The 19,805-nt window shown below is 39.5% G+C and overlaps 1 protein-coding gene and 1 pseudogene across 7 annotated transcripts in view; both read left to right on the forward strand.

The window, feature by feature from the left end:
* Positions 1 to 19,805, forward strand: part of NRXN3 (neurexin 3) — a gene marked incomplete at both ends in the record, with an annotated part of 895,090 nt that overhangs the window by 382,715 nt on the left and 492,570 nt on the right. The window lies entirely within an intron of this gene.
* LOC306947637 (HUWE1-associated protein modifying stress responses 1 pseudogene) lies at positions 15,294 to 16,947 on the forward strand (annotated as a pseudogene). Its single transcript has 2 exons — positions 15,294 to 15,372; positions 16,385 to 16,947. The product of its transcript is annotated as an HUWE1-associated protein modifying stress responses 1 pseudogene (transcript).

The following is a 19,805-nucleotide window of genomic DNA, read 5'->3' on the forward strand; positions in this document are numbered from 1 at the left end:
GGCCCTCAAATGTTTGTCTGTTCATCCTGATAGGACATTTGCTTCTGGAAGCAGGAAGCAGATCACTTAAGCTCTGTTTTCTCTCCACTTCTGTTAAGCAGATAGCTAGATCCCATTTCCTTCCCTGCTTCAAAGCATGGAACAAAGAAGCACGTGCTATTGGTGCTGTAACGAGCATAATTGTAGTAATCAATAATTTGGCTTATTGTATGCAGAAACTTTAAGGCTGGAAAAATCTGACCACCTGCATTTCATAAACTGCTGCATTTGATTATGTGTATTTATGAGAGAATTTATTAGAAATAACAGTAAGGTGTGTGATATTAGTGCAGTGTCATACCTGTATCCCTCCTCCTGGGAGTTTGAGGTATGGCTGAATTGAATTGATGACAAAAATGACAAACTGCTTAACAAGTGTTCACAGTCTGTTCCTGCTGAAGGCCGGAAAGCCTGCATTTCTGTGAGTCTTTCATTAATTGGAATGTTACCTGAATTGCTCTCCTCTTTCTGCAAGTATAGTTGTCTCAAGCGAGTATTGAAAAGGCTGCTCTGTGCTGCAGCACTGGCTGTATAAGATGGGTACTACAGACACAGATCTAGAGGCCCCAGTGTCAGATCTGTTTTTGGATTGATTTGGAATCTGGAATGACTCAGTTTGGTCTAAAAGAAACAGTATCAGAGCAACAGGATGTGACACTGATTTTCTGCATTTTTGTTTTGATTTCTTTTTGGGGGGTTGGAGGGAGAGGGAAATAAGAGGTATGTGAGGGGATCTGGAAAACCTGTTGGACATCCAGGTCTCCATTCCCAAACCTCTCTTGTTCAGAGAGTTCAGTTTAGTCTTGCTAAACATAACACTTTATAAAACAATGGTGTAAAACAAGTAAGTGCTTCTCTGGAATGTATTGGACTGCATTTAAGTATGTGACATGGAAATCTCTGAAGACAGAAACTGCAGTTTTGTTTCTAATGTGTTGGACTTCACAGCTCCAGAATGCTCTAGTGCCTTTGTTAGGCTGTTGTTAATGACTTAAAGCAGGCTCTCAGATGTCAGAAAGCCAGGTTCCTGTGGCTGTAATTGGAGATTCCTTGTTGCTTTTTAGAGCAGATGGTTAGAAACCATGCAGATCAGAGGTGGTAGTTCGATTGGAGAAGAGGTGACTTGAGCAAGATAGTAGTCGGCTTCCTAGTATCTGGGCTGTCTGGTGATTTAGAAATGCTGACAGGAGGTTGTGGGTTTTAAAATGGTCTGGAAAGGTAAGTCACATGGATTCCTGAAACACAATGGGACTTCAACCAGGATCATCAAAACGTGCGTATAACCTTTTTTTTTTTTTTTTTTTTTTTTTTTTTTTTTTTTTTTTTTCCAGTCTTTGTTTTGTATCAGGACGTTAAAGAAAAAATTCTGTTTTTGGTTGCCTGCTTGTTATGAAGTATTATGGATTGTGAGGAGAGAGAAGTTTCACTTTTTGTTCTCATCTGTTAGGTACAGTTTTTATGATACATGCAGGTATTTGTGTGTTGAGTTATGTGTTCTTTAGACTGGATTCATTGCAAGTGATGTCAAGTGTAGATTACTTCTGTGTAATCTAAGACAAGCAAATCAAAGTGTTCCAAAGTGTTGCAGTCTGTGCTAATGTGTAACTTTGAGCAGATGAGGTACCGAAATTGGAAGTTAGCCCACTGTATTAAGGAAATGCTTTCAAGTGAGGAAGTTTCATCCTATCTACTTACTTAATTGTAGCAAGTTCCTTAGCATGATCTCAGATGAAATAGTATTCGTTACAGACTCCAGATAACCTGAGATGTCCAGCTTTAGAGATTCCTGACCTTTTTCTTGTTCTTATGTGTTTAATCAGACATGGTTAACATATAGATAACACATTTAAAAAGGAAAACAAACAAAAAAAACCCAAACAAACAAAAGACTTTGGAGATCTAGCTACTGGAAATGGTTATATGCATGTCCAACTAGATTATTAAAAGAATACTTGTTACTTGATGCCTCCTGCAGAGGGTAATACTGGGGGGATCAATCTTACCAGGCTAACACAAGTATGTATTAATGGAGGCTGCTTGTCTGTAAAAGAGCAATAGCCTGCAGCAATGACGAGTGCAAGGAGAGTATAAAGCACTTCTTCAAACAGCTTCTTTTTGTTGAAACAGTTAAGTTCATCTGCTGACTATTGATTTGGTCTTTGGAGTGGGTGGGTGCACTATTTGTTTGTTAACTCTGGGTTGTAGTATCTACTTGATTTAAAAACAAGTCTACAGTTCATTTGGTAAAAAAGCAAAGGCAGCGATGTTTGTCTTTTTGCATGTATGTCTTCTTTTGCTTCCCCTCTGCATAGCTGTTGATAAACAGAGCCATTTTATATCCTTCTGATTGGATTGTTTGGTTAAGAAGTGCAAGAAGTCTGTTCTTTTTGCATAATTAGTTATATTTTTCTCCTAAGATTCCTTTCTGTGCAATGTGTAGCCTATATACTCCTTTTGTATTTTGGCGGGTCATGTTTGGAGGAGGAGAAAAAGTCATGGTGACTTTGTTCTTCCTATGTTTGGCACTATCATAGGAAGAACTTATGTGAATTTCAGTTCTGTAATTGCAGTCAGTGAGGCTGAGAATCATAGAATCATTGAACTGCTCAGTTGGAAAAGATCTTAAAGATCATCAAGTCCAACCACAACCTAACTCTAACAACCCACTGCTAAATCATGTCCCTGAGTGAGTATCAAAGATTTTTTTTTTTACTGGACTTTGAAAGGAAGAATGTATTAATAAATTAATAATAATAAAACAGATAAAATCTAGAAGAAATACGTCAGAGAATGCATCAGAGTAAAGCACAAAACATTTTAGAATAAATGAAGAAGAATGAAGCTGGCCTTACTGCCATGTATGTGTGTTGGATGTGGAGCAGGGATGCCAGAGTAACATACATCCTTCTCATGTCCTTCCCATAGTCCACATAAGTGAATGAATATGTGAGTAGATTGATATTGCTAGAGGATGTAGACTGTAGACTACCTTGCCAAAAGGTAGTGGCAGAGCCAGCTTTCCTCACTTCTGCTTAAATAGGATGGCAGAATAGTCATTAGAGGAGACTGCTTATAATAGGGAGAATAGCTAAATTAACTGTTTTTTTTATAATGATAACTTTATTCTGACATCCATGCAAACCATTTATGCTCTGCTCTTATGTTGTTTGTTCCACTGAGCAATTATAGCTATTTCTGCAGAGAAATTCAGATCCCTATTTGGGAGACAGTCTTCCCTGTCATCAGTATTTTGGTTTTGCTGCCATCTGAGCCAATTTTTGTCCAGACTTTGACAATGCTTCATGGCATTGTATGCTGCCAGCATGCTCAGCTTAATTTACTTACAGAAACCCTTTTCATTGTTTGTGTTTGATTACCATGCAATGATTTCTAATGTGCCTAGCTTATCGCTTATTGAGTCAGAGAGCAAGAGGTTGCTAGTGTGTAGGAAATAAATCTGTATAGACTTCATTAGTCATGCACAGCTAAACCAGTCAGCTGTTTAAATATCAGCACACTGAGGGATTTGCCTTTGATGCTTCAGAGACAGGCACCCTATATTAAGCAAGAGTCACCTCTGATTTATCTTGAGTGAATCATACTTCTTACAGCAGGTCAGGCACCCTGTCTAATTTTTGCTTGCCGCCTCACGATTTGCCCTCACTTACTCTGTGCTCTTTTAGGTGCCCTCTACTATAACTTGCATTTTCTGGGCGATGGCTCATTTGAGTCCCTACCTTAAGCCTTTGGGGTCTTCTGTCTCTGAATGAACTTACCCTCCCTTCCTTCAAAGAGGAGGGAAATGCAACTACAGACTTCATTACATGATGCAAATTGTGCTATTGTGGTTTGGGTTGTGAACCCTACTTTTACAATTCATACTGCTGTTTATTTTCATTTGCACTGCAACTCCAAGATTTGTAGCACGTTTAGAGCAGTGACCTATCTCTACTTTTTATTTGAGAGCCCTGGACCTTTCTGTTGCTTGGTAATAACCTGTTACATAGTTGTTTTAACATTTGGGTAGCTTATGAATTGCCTGTTGCTTGTCTTTTTACTGAAAGGCATTTCCCCTCCCTTGTACAATAGCTGTGAGGATGAAATCAGATTGCCATTCAAGAGCTTGCTTGCTCCAGGTGCCCTCTGGGAGTCATTTAGGACGGATACTATTAAAATCAGGGAGGAATTTGGGTGTTCCTGTGCTGGGTGAGAAAGAGGGAGTTAGAGTGACAGATGCTTTTAGAAATCACTGCTTCTGCACTTTTCAACACCTCTTCAAGGTGCCCTGACAGAAAACTGTTTCTTTTTTTTTTTTTTTTTTTTTTTCCAAATGTGAAAGCTAGCCAACTTTATCCTTTTGTGATCCCCAAATTGCAGCTAGGTCTCTGGTGAGTGATTTAATTACGATTGCTTCAACAGCTTGGCAGAAAGAGCATTTAGGATGAGAACTGCAATCAGTCACTGGTATGTGTGCACCTGTCTGCTGTCAGCACATAAGCTATGGCCCAGCTATACTACAAACTTCAACAGGACAGGAGGGAGACTTTCTACAGGTGGCAGTGATGACAGCTTCAGTATCAGCCTTGGAGAAATTTGAGTAGTTTCTTAATTCTCTTCCTGACACTGGTCAGCAGCTATGCCATTTTCATAAACATGTCAGAAGAATGTTCCCATGATGCAGCTCTGTTTTGATCTCATCTTTCACTGATGACAGTATTTTTTACATGACGCTTTTTGATCACCGTGGTTCTAACTATTACTTTATGTGTTATAAGCAGCTGAGTGAGTGATACTGAGCATTTTGCTGCATGAAAGTACTGATCTTGGAAACTGTTCCTTAAGTAATGGCACATTCAGAGCATGATCTCTGAGAGGGCAGTGATGTAAGTTGACGGCAGTAACAAAAATGTTGTACAAGGAAAATAAGAGTATCTGGTTTGGTTCTGTCACCTCACAGTCCATTTACTGATGACCTCTAAGCCTATATTTCCACTAAATGTAAGTTAGTAAATAAAGTAATTTAAGCTGTCAAATGTAACAAGGATTTGATGGATTTTAAATGCAGCTTGTTCCTTGGGCGCATATAGAATATTACATATTTCCTTTGGGAAACAGTATCCATAAAAACTCCAGGAAAACATCAGAATAGGCTTCAACCATCAACTTTATTCTTTTAACGTTCTCTTATATCAGCTTGTGTATAGAAGTTGTTACAGTAGTGAATTTGGAAGTTGATGGCTAATGTAATATTGGATTTTCTATGCAAAAGTCACCTTGAGCTTCGTAACCATTATTTTAAGTTGATTCCGTTTCATAGAATGCTGTGAAACTTCTATACTCCATTGTAGCACCCAGTACTCTTGATCAATTTTATACCAGGTTTCATTGACATGAGATATTTGGGCACCTCACCACAGCAGATGATATTTGAATTTGTGCAGAGAAAACTGTTGCAGAAGCCTGTTAATCTGTTTACAGCTGTTCTGCTGTTGGATACAACAAGATACTCCAGTCACCTACCAAGGTGAAGGCACAGGTGATTTCTCTTTGATTGTGGCCTCTTAGTCTGACGGTCATAACTAGTACTACAGATTATGGAAATTTGAATCTCGTGTAAAATCTAATTTCCTGCCTGGGAGTCTGGCTTGTGGTAGTCTGTTGTTTTGCCCCAGCTTTGCAATTCTCAATCAAATGAAATGTATGTGATTTTAAGTCATTCTTGTAAGTCTAATGTGTGGTGGGGAAAGTGTAATGGTGTTAATGAGATGGAATGGTGTTCACATAGTGCTTTCCTGGATAGCATGAAGCTATGTTGTAGCACATTTAATTCCTTATTCCTGGGGAGTTTGCAAGGTGATTCATGTTCATTTCTGAGGCTGCTCATGTGGAAAACAGTTTGCAAAGAGGAGCCAGTGTTAGTGGGTGGGTGGGAACAAGTAGATGAAGAATTTAGTCTTTGTATTTCATGGACTAGATTTTGTTCGTATCAGTAAAATTATTTTGATTTCAGTGAATTAATTTGAGGTCTGTGCCAGTATCAGTGAGATTACTGTCTGGCTTGGAATGCCCTGAGTCCATGTAGCAAATAGGCCAAATTATATTAATATATATATGTGATATGCTTTGTGCTTTGGGCTGAAAGCTATCTTTAAGTTCACAATAAATAGCATGGACAAATATATATCATAAAAATATTTACAGGGCACAAATATTTGAGAGTGCCAAAATGCAAAGGGGGATGCAGGTAGAGTTAGAAATCTTTTCCTGCTTGCTAGCTTTTGAACTTTCAAGGCAGAAGGCTGGAGTGAATGGGAGGGTAGAGAAAACTTGTATGCTTATTCTTTGGTTTTTTTTTTTTTTGGCTTGGTTTTTAGAGGGAAATATTGAAACAAAAACAAAGGCTAGAGGAATGAGACATCCTGAATGAAATTCTCATTCATTATCCTGGCTGTCTAACATACTAATTATTGCCTGTCGTTGGAAGAAGGCTACCTATTGATCTCCAGCTGAGTTTAGCTGTATTTGGAGATATATCTTTGTTACATTTGCAATCTTGTTACCCAGGAGCTGGTGTAATAATCTCAGCTGTGGAACATTGGGGATTAGATGCAAAACCTTAATTACAGTTATCTTAATAATGGTCCCTAAGGGGCAGGTTGAAAGTGGCTGGTTAGGTACCTATGAAACAAGCTGTGCATGGAGGAGCATTTTTTTAGTGAATTTGATTATTTTTGTGGAGCAGTTTTGCTGCATGCTGGTATTTAAGGTTTGTGCAAACTGTGGGAGCAGAGCATTGGACTGACTGCAGATACCTTGTATTCTTTTTGAAATTTTGGGGTGACAAACTTCTGTGGAAGGAAAAGATGTTCAAAAAAGGGGTACAGTAATCAAAAGACAGGACTTCTGTTGGAGGGAGATGTCTGTCGCATGCGAGGTGCTTGGCTGTAATCTTGAGTGAAATTGAAGCAAGAGAAAGAAATGGCTCTTGCCCCAGAAAAGCAGAGACAGCATTTGATCTTTGGTACTGTTCTTCTCCAAATGCCTCTAGACTCAACCTTAGGTTTTGTTTGTGTTCACTGAGAAACTGTCTCAGATAATATAACTGACCTCAAGACCAGAGTGTCTTGACTAGACATTGGATTTAATAATACGCCTGCCAAATACAAGCATTTTTTTTTCTTTCGAAGGGAATCTAGCATGTTGATTTTTGAAGAAAGTGTGGTTGGAACTCTATTTCTCCTCTCTTTTTTTTGTAATCTAATTGCAGTGTTTGACCACAGCAAAGCTGGTGTCAGGTTTGCTAGCTTCCCATAACTATCTGTCATTTTTTTTTTTTCTTCTTTTCCTTTTCAAATTGCACTAAATGACCTTCTGTTACTTCTCTGCCCTGCTGATCTCAGGCAAATGATGAAGATAGATAGCAATATTAGAAGCCATCCATCATATGGTTTATAGGTCCCTTAGAAGCACCTGTGTCTTTAATAGTTTATCTGTCACAGATATTCCCATAAGTGAAGACCACAAAATGCTAATATTGGTAATACGGGCGTTTCTTTTTAATACTGGAGGCTCCAGCAGTCAGGTGTCTTGTACCTGGAAACGCAGGCTGTCACTGAAGTGTCTGTGATCCAGGGCTTAAATTAAGGATCAGATCTCAGCTAACTATGTGTTACGAAAGACAGATCTGTTGCTGACATCAGTAAAGACTAAGCTTTCTGCTTTGCATTTGTAGCACTTGAGTTGGTTGTGTTGCAGTGCAAAATGAACTGAGCAAGATCTGGCGTTCAAGCCCTCATCTGTGTGAGTGATTAGTTCTCAGAAACACTGACTGTGAATCTGGCTGCTGGCAAACTACTGTCAGCGCTCTAGCCACTTGACAAGAGGTAAGAGGAAATCTGGTTTTCAAAGTCTGTGCATGTGAGAGAGAAGTCCATGGGCATAGTGTTTGACTTCAGAAAACATTCAATCACCCAATGGGGTACGATGTTCTTCAGTAACAGCGCTATCCTCCATGTAGCTTAAATACATGGCAGTTGATTTGGTCATACATCATAGATACTTGAAATACTTGTCTGAAGTAGTGCTGAGTTGTGCACATCTGCATGGTGCATTAGGAGGGTAGGGCACCACAATAATCCAATCTGTTTAAATTCAGGATGGGCCTGGGTTTCTCCATGTAATGCTGCAGCACACAATGCTGCTGAATGGAGAAGATCCTGAGAATTACCTTGTTCCAAACAGTTGCACTTGTATACTGAGTACTGAGGTGAGACAGATCTATCTATGTTTTTGTTGTTTAAACACAAATTGTATAAGTGTCCAAGTGATTGTACTGTGAGTAAAAAAAGAAAGAAAAAGCAAACAACACATTTTTTCTATTTTTTTCCAGCTCTGACTAAAAAGGGCTGAACGCCTAAACTCTTTACCTCATCTGCTGAAGTAGATTATTCTGATGGATGCTTTAGACACTAACTAGTTTTTTTGTCTTAGGGGAAAGCATCCTAACAGAGATTCGCTATAATATGGAATTACTACTGAGGGTTCTGATGCATGGAAGATTCATAAGATCCAGTCTTTTAAGCTTAAATTAGGGACACTAGAGAATATACTTGTCTCAGATATCACATGAGAGACCTATAGTAAATTTATGAGTTACTCAAAGTGGTAGACAGTTTAACATAATGCTTCCGATATTTTAAACAAATTTCATTCTAGAGACCAGAGTGAAATAAGAATGAAGTATTTCCTAAACTGGAGATACTTGAGATGTGGCAGGATACGGGATCAATTCCATCGTCCTGTGAAGATCCCTAACCTCCTTCAGAAGCTCTGGTACTTGTGTGCTTTCTGTTGCAGAGATGCATTTCTGTCTGAGTTTGGTCACTGAAAGAGAAGCTAATCCAGTTTTCATGTTACCTTCATTGGTGTCAGGAAATTCTTTTGTATGATCAGAAACATGTGAATGAACTGGGTAACTTAGGCCACTCTCAGATGCTCTGTAAGCGAACTTCTGTGTTTGGGAGCAAATACAGAATCATAGAACTGCTTGTGTTGGAAGGGACATTTAAATGTCATTGAGCCCACCCCCCCTGCAGTGAACAGGGACACCTGCAGCCCCGTGGTCAAAAAAAAAAAAAACAAAACACAAAATTCCTGTGTTTGCACAAGCTTTTAAGCCATTTATTTATGAGGTGGGTTTTTTGGTACCTCTCAGTATCCTGGCCTGCCATGGAAGGTATAGAAGAAAACACCACCTGCACGCCCGCTCTATCGACTACCCTCCCCAGTCCCCTGCAGTCTTTCTTGATAGCCATGGGACTTTTCTGAGCAACTTTGTCACTGCCAGCCTGGACTATCAATAAAGGGTAATAATCAGAAGGGTGAATCAGTCCAGGAAGTTTCCTAGAAATGTCCCTGACCCATGCCCCAGGGAGGCAGCACTCCTCCCTGTGGCTGACATATAGGGCCTTCCGTTTCTCTCAGCAGGCAGCCTATATTAACCACGCTTCTGTCTTTCCAGATGGAGGCAGTCTTAAGGCATGGGGCCAACTGCTTTACCTGAGGCAACATCACAGGTGGACTTCCTTCCACACCCCCATTCACCTCTTCCTCGAGTTCCAGGGCCTCAAACCTATTGCACAGAGGCACCTGGGGAGCCGAGGATGCTTGGGATGGGGGATGCCCACTTCGTCAAGCTGGTACCTGTTTCCACTCCTCATCCTTTCTCAAATTGTTAAAAGGGGGAAAAGAGGATAGGAGGCTCACTGCAGCACCATCAACCTGCCAGTTCCCCTCTCCCACCTGTTTATGAGGCAGCAGGGGTGACATGTTCCACGCTGTGCCTCGCTCCACATGGTGCCTCAGCTATGTGCCAAGATCTTGGGACCGATAGGGACTGGCACCACTTGTCATAGATGAAGATTGAAGCACTGCATGCTTCACTTGGAAGAGAAAGACAGAAAAGATTGATATAAAATAGACATAATATGGTAATTTGAATGATGATGGCAGTGACTTAACAAGATTCAAAATGGCTGGATATCCTTGACTATTTGCTACACAGAGGGTGGAGGGTGCATAACAAATCAAGATCAAATCTTAGTGAAGTGTATAAGTAGTGTATAGTGTAAAAATAAATCACTCACTGAGGATCTGTCAGCAAGGCATCACCGTGTGCTAGGTTGCTTTCTGCCCAGGTGCTAAGTAACTTCACAAGATGTTCCTACTCAAGGGAATATTCTTGTGTGTGGCCAGCTGCTTGCAAGAAGAACTCTCAGAGAACTCTCCTATTAGTTTTCTTGCTATTTATGGTGTAATATGACTGATTTATGGTTAGAATTTGATCTATTGGATTGTGTGTGTATTATCAGTCTCTGAGCATCCAGTTTGAGACGATATGGTGATCATTAACTATTTCCAGTGAAACCTTGATTGTTATCAGTCCCAAGGACAAGATATTTTGTACCTTACTTGTATGGACTAGGTCTTGGGCATAAAAGCCAAGCTGAGTGAGGTAGCAAGGAGTGTACTGTCGCAAGTCCCTCGGGTGTGTTGTCCATACCATACAGTTAATGTTATCTGCAAACTTGCTTAGTACCACTGTTGATGTCATTGATGAAGATATTCAAGAGCATTGGTCCTGATAGTAACTCTTGAGAGACATCACTCATCCATCTGGACATCTATTGACCACTACTTTCTTGTTGCAAACTTGCAACCAGTTCCTCATCCATTGCACATTCTACTCATCAAATCCATATCTTTCTACTTGAGAGACAAGGATGTTGGGGGAACCATGTTGAAGGCCTTACTGAATGGGTGACATCAGTGGTTTTTCCCTTATTGATTGACACTGTAATGCCATCATAGAAGGACACTAGGTTGGTTAGGTGTGAATTACCCTCAGTGAACCTGATTGTCTAACCCCTCTCTTGCGCATGCCTTAGTATAGTTTCTGGGAAGATCTGTTCCATGATCTTACCTGGCAAACAATCGAGCTGTGACAGATCAGTAGTTCTTACCTGGGAACTATTGGGAAAGCATGGGATAGCTTCCTTTCTGAATTTTCTCCAGGCCTTTTTTCTAAATGGAAAATATTTTTTTCTTTTACATGGAAGTACAGGTCTCAGTTCCTGACAAATATGATATTAAGAGACCTGTTTTCTTTGCTCACCTTAAGCATAGGAGACTCAGACTTGCAAGAGAAAAGTGCTCACAGCTGTGCTAAGCCTACAGGCCAATAGAATTCAGTGCAGATGGTTATCTGCCCACACATCTCTATTTATGAAGAGGCCTCAGTGTTTATGTTAACAGTGATGAGTTTGAGAGATAAAAATAGGGAGTTGTTTGTTGTTCATTTGTTCTTTATAGATCTGTAGAGAACTCTTTTTTTTTAAAGCACAAATTCGATAGAGAGATTTGTTAACCTGTTAGAAGGCTGTCAAAAAGCCAAGGTGTTGATGTCTCAAGTGCTGAAATACTTATTTTTTGTTCCTTGTACTTCCCTTTACTCCACGAGATGGTGCTGTGTTCCCACCAGACCTAGGAATGCTTTCCTCAGCTTTCCAGGACCTTTGGTGGGTGTTTGAAACACAAAAACCTAAAAGGATATCTTTCTGTCCAGTTGCCTTTTTCTCCTCTTGAAATTAATCCCTTGAATAGACTTTTCAAAATCACATTAAGGCTTTGTGCGCTCTGCAATTTGTATCTTCCCTGTTGTTTACTACGACTTGAGAGGGCTTAGGAAAGCCAGGGGAAGCTACTTCAGGGTGCCATTGTTTGGGAGCAGCCGTACTAATGAGCAAGCAGTGGAGCTGAGACTGCATCTTCTTGTCTGGTCAGTCCTCATTGATAGCCTGCTATATGATGAGGATGATTACACCTCGCATGAGTCTGTCTAGTTCTGTGTATATTTATTTATTTTTGTCATGTGGAAAAATGTTTGCCTTCAGCTCTGGAAACATCAATTATCTGATCATGTTACTTAAAATCATCAGCAGTTCTCCCACCATGTACTTTCCCGTTGAGTTGCGAGTTGTGGTTTTGGGAGCTCTTGTTTTACTCCTCTGCTTTCAGATTTGGAGTAGAAAAATACTGGCCTGAATCTACTGCCCTAGCAAGGAGGGAACTTGGGATGTCACTGTTTGAAAGGGCTGCTGGTGTTTCTGCTGTGCTTCTTCCGATGTAGAGAGACTCTGAAGTAATAAGATAAGTCACTTTTTGCAAAGCTGGCCAGGGTATTAAGCCTCCCTTGGTTTGCTAAAATGATTTTAATATCAGTGTGGAAAGTGATAGAAGTGACTCATTAGCAAATTTTGAAGTCATAGGGAACTTCCATTTGTTCTTCATAGAAGGCTTCATTCTTTACAGAAACAGGTGCCTGACATGAAAGGCTTCTTCACCTTTTGCAGGTCCCTGGAGCCTGCCAGTTTTGCATCATGATTACCACACGTATGTTTGTGCGTTGTAGGTGTGCGTTCAGTATCTTTGCAGCTTAGCCTCTCACTGCCTCATCCTTCTGTGACAACAGTCTATCCTCACTTGTCCTCCTGCTTTTGTTTTTAGTATTTTCTATGCCTTGAACTTGCACTTGTTTTTTTTAATGTTGATTGTGAGTGGATTCCTTATTTATAATTTGTAATCACAAATCCCCATGAGCGGTGTTGAGGTGACAGGTAGAAAATAAGTACAAAATCCTTTCATACCTAAATGAAGCAGAGATCAAATATCCCCTTTACCTCCACTTTGCACTCCTACTTTTTAAGTCCTTATAGCTGATTAATCTGGATCAACTCGGCTTCAGGGCAAGTCATTAATGGTTCTGTTTCAAGTGTTTCAAGTTCTTTCATCAGAACTCTCTACAATTTCATAACTACTACATTTCACTCTATTTAAGAGCCAAAATTAAACTGATGACTTGATTTGTGTAAAGATCTCTTCTTTCTTAGCTCAGGACACTTTGTGGAGTTGAACTGAAATTTCTGCCAATAGCTATTAACTCCCATAAGCATGTAAATGCTGTATAACACATCTTCTCCAGGGCAAGAGAAGCTTTTTGTCTGGGCATCTTTAGCAAGTTTTTGAAGTTGCTAGTAAGTGTTCCAATTCTCAAAGTTTCTCTCTGATTAATGGTTCAAAATTTAATACATATATACAACTTCAGAAATAGTACTGAATGTAATCAGTTGTAGATGGTAAGAAATTTTCAACTCAGAGGTTGTTCTTATCACATCTCTGTCAATGTACACTGACTGTGGAAATCCAGCAAAAAAAGAGGACAGGGCTGTACTGCTTGCTTGTTTATTTCTCTACAAGTCCTCCCTAGAACCTTGTCTGCGAATGACTTGGTAGTAGCTACAGGTTCAAGACGTGGAGTATTGGAAAGTATATTCAAAACTTTTTGGATGTAAGGGAATTTTGTGTACAATGTGGTATTTCCTCTGCCCTCTTTGAGAATATTAGTGTTAGCAAATAACTGCAGTCTTCTTGCTCTTCTGGTTAAGTGACTCATGTTTACTTGATATAGGTTATAAATTAGCTTTGAAGTTCAAACAGGAACTTGAAAGCATTTTGGATGTGAAAGCAGGAGTATAGGTAAGATAGAACACAATCTGATGACCTAAATATTCTGCTCACCTTGTTATTATAGCATAACTCAGACTTTCTCTCTGTTGCTGTCTTCTCTCTAACTCAGGATTTTCTATTCTCAGTGAGGGATAAGGTATTTATTTTTCCCATGTGCTTCCTGAGGACAGCCCAGGGCTTGCACAGAGAGAGCAGCAGCTGTATGTCCACAGAGCTTGTGATTAAACAGCAGGAGAGCACAGAGCAGAAGAAATTGAATTCTCCAGGGACAGTTTTTAAACTATAAAGTACTGTGCAAAGTTTCCTTCAATTCTCATTTGTTTGCTTTTTTTTTTTCCCAGTTTTCTTAATGACTCTAAGTCCCCTTTGGCATTTGCTGGTGGTGGCACTGTACATCTTTTCAGTGAGAGCTGCTAACTACAGGTGACAGTGAGACTGTTTCATGTCCCAGGGAGTTTCTTTTTCAAAAGGCGCTTGGGAGATGGCAGGGACTAGTTAGTTAAGCGTTAATTGCGTGCTGGTAGAAATTTGGCTCAGGTTGCAAGAAAGTGACAACCAATACCCTTTGATGGCAAATTGGTAGCTTATACTGGGGAATGTTTTGAGAAGCTTGAAGAAGATCTTGAAGCGTTCTTAAGATTCTTTGACATAAGAACCATTTCCTTTGCTTCTGGCTTCAATTAGGGCTTCTGGTTGAGAAGAGAGGTCAAAAGCTGAGTGAAATTCTTTCGGTGTTTCCCAGGTAAGTAAATGCTACTTAATGAATCCTGAAAAGTGCAGTCAGTTTTTATTAGGAATCCGGAAGGAAACTTTGACATAGCTACTGGTCATGTTCTCAAACATTTGCCCTTTGCAGTCTTTGAATTGATGTTTTAATAGTAATAGTTCTCTCAGAAAACAGAAGTTGAGTTTTTATGTTCTTAGAATGATATTTGTAAACTTCACAGTGGAAGCGTGTATCTTCCTAACTGCACTAGGAATGTTCTTGGCACTAGAAATCCTACAGTTTCAGGCAATAACCTACACAATGCAGTAATTCTCAAAGACGTTTCTGAATAACACTGATTAATCCACCTGAGAAATCTCTCCTGTTTTGTACACCTGTCAAATAACCATTTCTCTGGAGAAGAGCATACAAAGTCCTGCAAACCTTCTAGGCCTTGACCTCGGCAGTAAAGCTGTCTTCTCTCATTTGATTCAGGAAATCTCTCCTGACAGAGTTTTATGGTGGACTCTTTGAGAAAACCTAAGCTTTTTCTTTTAACGTTAACTAGCTGAGATTTTTTTTTCACATCACTTAACTCCCAAATAGATTTCTGTTTGAAGTTAGAGAGCCCTTTTCTCTGTATTTTTATTGAGCATATTCTAATATTTTTTCTCGTTAGTAGTCATGAGGCATTTTAGAAAAATTCTCCTGGGCTACCACAATTAATGTGTTAGAGTATTTCCCTTATCATTGCTCGTTCCATGAGTTCAGCTGAATTATACTGCTTTGTATCATAACTAGGTGCAATCTTGTGTCCTTTTATTTCTTCTTTTGAGCCTTGTATGAGTTGCTGTCTGGCAACTCTCTTGGTAGGCATAGCTTGAGAGCCCCAAACCACTTATTTGAAGTTAAATATGCACACAGTGGAACTTCATCACTAAATCTTGGTAGAACAGCATGCTCAATGTTGATCAAGTCATGCTTATCACTAGGCTTTGAGAAGGGCTTTGAGGAAAAAGAAGTTTATTCTGGGGAAATAAATGGTGAGATATTTAGAAAATAATTCGAAAGTTCTTGTGGTACAGAGGAGTCTCTGACGACTGATTTGCAAGTTCTGTTGTGTTGGATTTTTTTTACAGCTTCATCAAGAAACAATTTCATACTCCTGAATCAGATTTTTTGTTATTCTGTACTAATGTTAGTTTTGCATGCACCCCTCATATTTGCAAAGAGATCAGTCAAACTAAATTTTAAATCTGTCTGCCATTTCAGCTCTCTGCATTATTTTTCTTTCATATTTTCTCCTAATATGCTACTTAATTACTAGAATTGGTGGAAGTTTAAGCAGTTATTTTCTTCTCTAGCAGACAATAATAGAGTCACCATCTGAGTTTTCAGCCTCCAAGAAGAAGGTTCTAGAAGAAAGTTCTCTTGCTTGTCTTGTATACCTTTCTGTTTTAGAAGTGAACCTAAAAACATTCCTTTTGCAAGCTTGAGAAAGACAACTTTAAACTGTTTTAAAAATTATGTTTAGATTGTGTAGGAACATCTTCTTACTTTGCAAACTAAATGGAGTGCTCAGTGTTGTCAGCCTGTTCTCTTAGCCTCTATGAAGAGGCTGAACTTGATCATGACTAAGCACAATTGAAAATTTTATTTCCACTCTCTTGCAATATATACTATAAGTTTTTGGGGATCTCATTTCAGCTTTTCTCTGATGCTGTAAAATCTGTTGGGAAGTTATTTCATATGAGGATGCTGAAGGACCTTGAAAGCTGAGAATGTTCAGCAAAGAAGGTATCTGGAGGCATGGAATAATAGAAAAATTTGAATTGAAAGGATCCTTAAAGGTCAAATAGTTGAACTCCCTTGCAATGAATTGATACACCTGTAGCTAGATCAGATTGCTCAGCCTGGCTCACCTGACCTTGAAATGTCCACAGGGGAAGGGCATTCACCACATCTCCAGGCAATCTGTTGAATGTTGTGAATAAAAAGAGGATCAAGGACTGATCCTTCTGTGTCACAATTAAGATATTTCTCAATTTTCCGGAGTATCTCTGAATGAGGCCACTGCGGTCACCAACCTCTACAAAGAAAGTGTGGATGCCCATCAGCGAAGCTTTGATGTAGGAATTCAGATTGGCTATCAACGTCGAAACAAGGATGTGTTAGCTTGGGTTAAAAAACGCAGAAGAACTATTCGTAGAGAAGACTTGATCAGCTTCCTATGTGGAAAAGTTCCTCCTCCAAGAAATTCTAGAGCTCCTCCAAGACTGACTGTAGTATCCCCTAACCGAGCTACTTCAACAGAAATTAGCTCATCTGTAGAGACTGATTTGCAACCCTTCCATGAAGCCATAGCTCTGCATGGTCTTAGTGGTGCAATGGCTAGTATAAGTGTTCGCTCGAGTACCCCAGGCTCTCCTACTCACATGAGCAGTGGTTCCAATGCTAGTCGAAGGAGAAACGGACTTCATGATGTTGATTTGAACACTTTCATATCAGAAGAAATGGCACTCCACTTGGACAATGGTGGAACTAGAAAGCGTACCTCAGCCCAGTGTGGCGATGTCATTACAGACTCACCAACTCATAAATGCAACAGAATGATCTAAACTGCATAAATTTCAAACCCACCATGCTGCTTGAAAGCCACTTGATCCTCAGAGTATTATTGAAAAGGAAACGTGAGGCCATCTTCCCATATTCCCATATTCACTGTTTATTCACTGTGTGAATGAGAAGAAAAGATTTTTCCACTGTTTAAAGGAAGGAAATTTAAACAACAATAGCAATAAATAGTACAATTCTAAAACAACTCTCAAAGAATCCAGCTATTAAAAACAAAACACACAAAAACCATTTCTGCTGTTTCTAATGGTGCAGCGCTTTCTGATGATGAAGATTGAAAGGCAGAAGATGCAGATTCTTCCCTTTTTCTTTCATTACTCTGACTTCTGGTAGTTACACAGCATTAGTCAGTAGTTATTCAGAAGGCACATGTTCTAGCGATGTCTCCCCTTCTCCTACCATCAACCTTTTTGTCTTAGTTCATAAAACAAATTAGTTGTTCTGTCTCTGAAGAAAGGTTAACAAGGGAATGACTTGCTGTCATGAAGGTTAGTTCCAAACAGCTCTGGAAGAAGATATTGCCATGTAGGGTTAGGTCTTGACACAGTGAACAAATCCTTTGGCCCTACAGTATGTGTGTGCATTCTAACTTTAGTAAAGGTGAAAGGTGGTTTTGTGGATGAACATTGAGAAATGATGAATATTGTGTAGATATTAGAGATAAGATAGTACAGTGTGATTGCATGAGTTATTCCTTAAGCTCTGCTGGTATATAATAATAGTGCCTAGCTGGTGGTTTCTTTCATTCTATACAGGTTTAAGACTGCTGCTCTTCAGTTTCCTTCAGCTGGTTAAGCATGCTGTGTTGGAACAATATTATGACTTCTTTGAAAGGGTAATATCACAATGTGATGGTCTTCGTTTTCAGGGGCTGATGCAGCCTTCTCTTCTGAAGTACAAATCTGTAGCACATTTGGGGGTCGTTCCCTTCCCTGACTTGTGGAGATCTCTGAACAGCTTCACAGAACTGCTGCTACTGCTCTTTGCTTGCACACTTCCTGACAGGAGGGCACTGTGCTGCTGATCAGCCACAAGGCGTTTGCTGCATTATTTGGTTAATGTGATGGATGCCTCTTTCTCTGCCTTCTTACTGTTTGGAGCCAAAATGTGGGATTGTAAGTTAGAAGGTGATTAATCTTTCCTAATGGGACTTGGTGCTGCAAACAGGATCTCACCCACTGTGTCTTCATTAGCCTCAACCAGAGTCTGCATTACCTCAGATTAGGTAATTGGTCATTTATAACACAGAAGAAAGGGGAGGGGGAGGAAGGGCTTATGAAAAAAATATCAACTAGATTAAGGGCATTAAAATTTAATTTCTGTTATCCAGGAATTCTGAGAGGTGGCATTTAATCAGGCATGCAGCTGAAAACCTCCAGTCATCAGTGGATTCAGTCACAGTGAGAATGATCTTACCCATTGTCTATGAAAGGAAGCATTTAGTAGCAGTAATGGTTATAGCCTTTGTATCTACTTTGCTTTGAAACACAAAGTCAGTTCTTTGAATTTCCCCAGTGAGATGGAACCTGTGACTGGAAACCACACATTATCTCTTATTGATTTGCTGAAGATTTTTTTGAAGAAACACTGAAATGCATTATCTATCAAAAAAATCCCACTCTTAACTGTTTCCACAGTTTCTGAGGAATGCTAGTCCAAATGGCATCTCCATGGCCTTCTCAACAGAATGTCCTTGAGGTCATCTACTCAGAGTGGCATACAAGTGGCTATCTAGAAAAAGTTGCTTAGATGACATAAGGTTTTGTGGTCCATTCCCATTTTTGTGGAGCATTTTTGGTGATCCCAAAGTAATGGTTGCATGGCATATCCTCGGACATGCATCCATGACTAAGAAATGAAACAAATGGGGCAAATACTTTTCAGAGTAATGAAAATTACTTTCCCACCGCTGCAATATTTTTGTCACGTGCACTTTGGAAAGTTCAAATGTTTGCAAATATATGTAAGCCTACAAATGACTTTACTGTACCTTATTGATGGGGAATGAGGACTGTTTATTAATTCTCAGTTGTGATCTTCATCTTGAGCTCTGTCCTTGAGTTTTATGGAAAAGTTTAATAAAAATAAGCAATGAGAAGAATAACTGATAGCCTTTTGATAAGGGTATTGCATGGCCAGAGTGCATCTTCCAGTGACTGTAGTTATCAAGAGGGCTTTCTGGTGTGCAGGGATGTGATGAGAAGTTTTCCTTAAGTAGGAGATTGTAAGATTTTTCAATAATTCTGTTTTATAAGCTCTGAAAGAAATTACCTGTACTGCCTGCACTTGCTGTCTTTCTGTGGCTTTATTAGTAAGGTAATGAAAAAATTAATGTCCAGTTTTCTTCCCAGAATTACCTGCTCTAGAAATCCCTCTGTGAGAAGCTATCGTACTTCTAGGTAATCAGTGTATTTCATGATGGTACTTTTGATGTGTTGATGGTGCTATGAATGGATTTTTAGTGTAAAAGGCCAAGAAGCAGAAGGCTGCAAGGAACCTCAGAAGTCATTGCCTTCAATACTGTGGTTTTATAGGGAACCGTATTTCATAATATGTTTTCAGTAATACGAGAAGCTTTATTCCTCAATTAAAGCAGATTTTTGGCCTGATCCCTGTGAAGGCTGTTTAAAAGCTTCAGTGCCCTGCTGATTAGAAACCTTTGTCTAATTTCCAGCCTAAATTTATTCTTTGGCAGTTTATAACCATCTGTTCTCATACCACTATTGTCCTTTAGTTAAATAGTCATTTCCACTCCTCAGCTATTTCTACCCTTGGGTATTTGAGCATGGCAAATGTATCCCTTCTCAACGTTTATTTAGCTGGGCTGGACAGGCCAAGCTCT

Source organism: Tetrao urogallus (genome assembly GCF_951394365.1).
Source record: "Tetrao urogallus genome assembly, chromosome: 6".
Classification (NCBI taxonomy): domain Eukaryota; kingdom Metazoa; phylum Chordata; class Aves; order Galliformes; family Phasianidae; genus Tetrao; species Tetrao urogallus.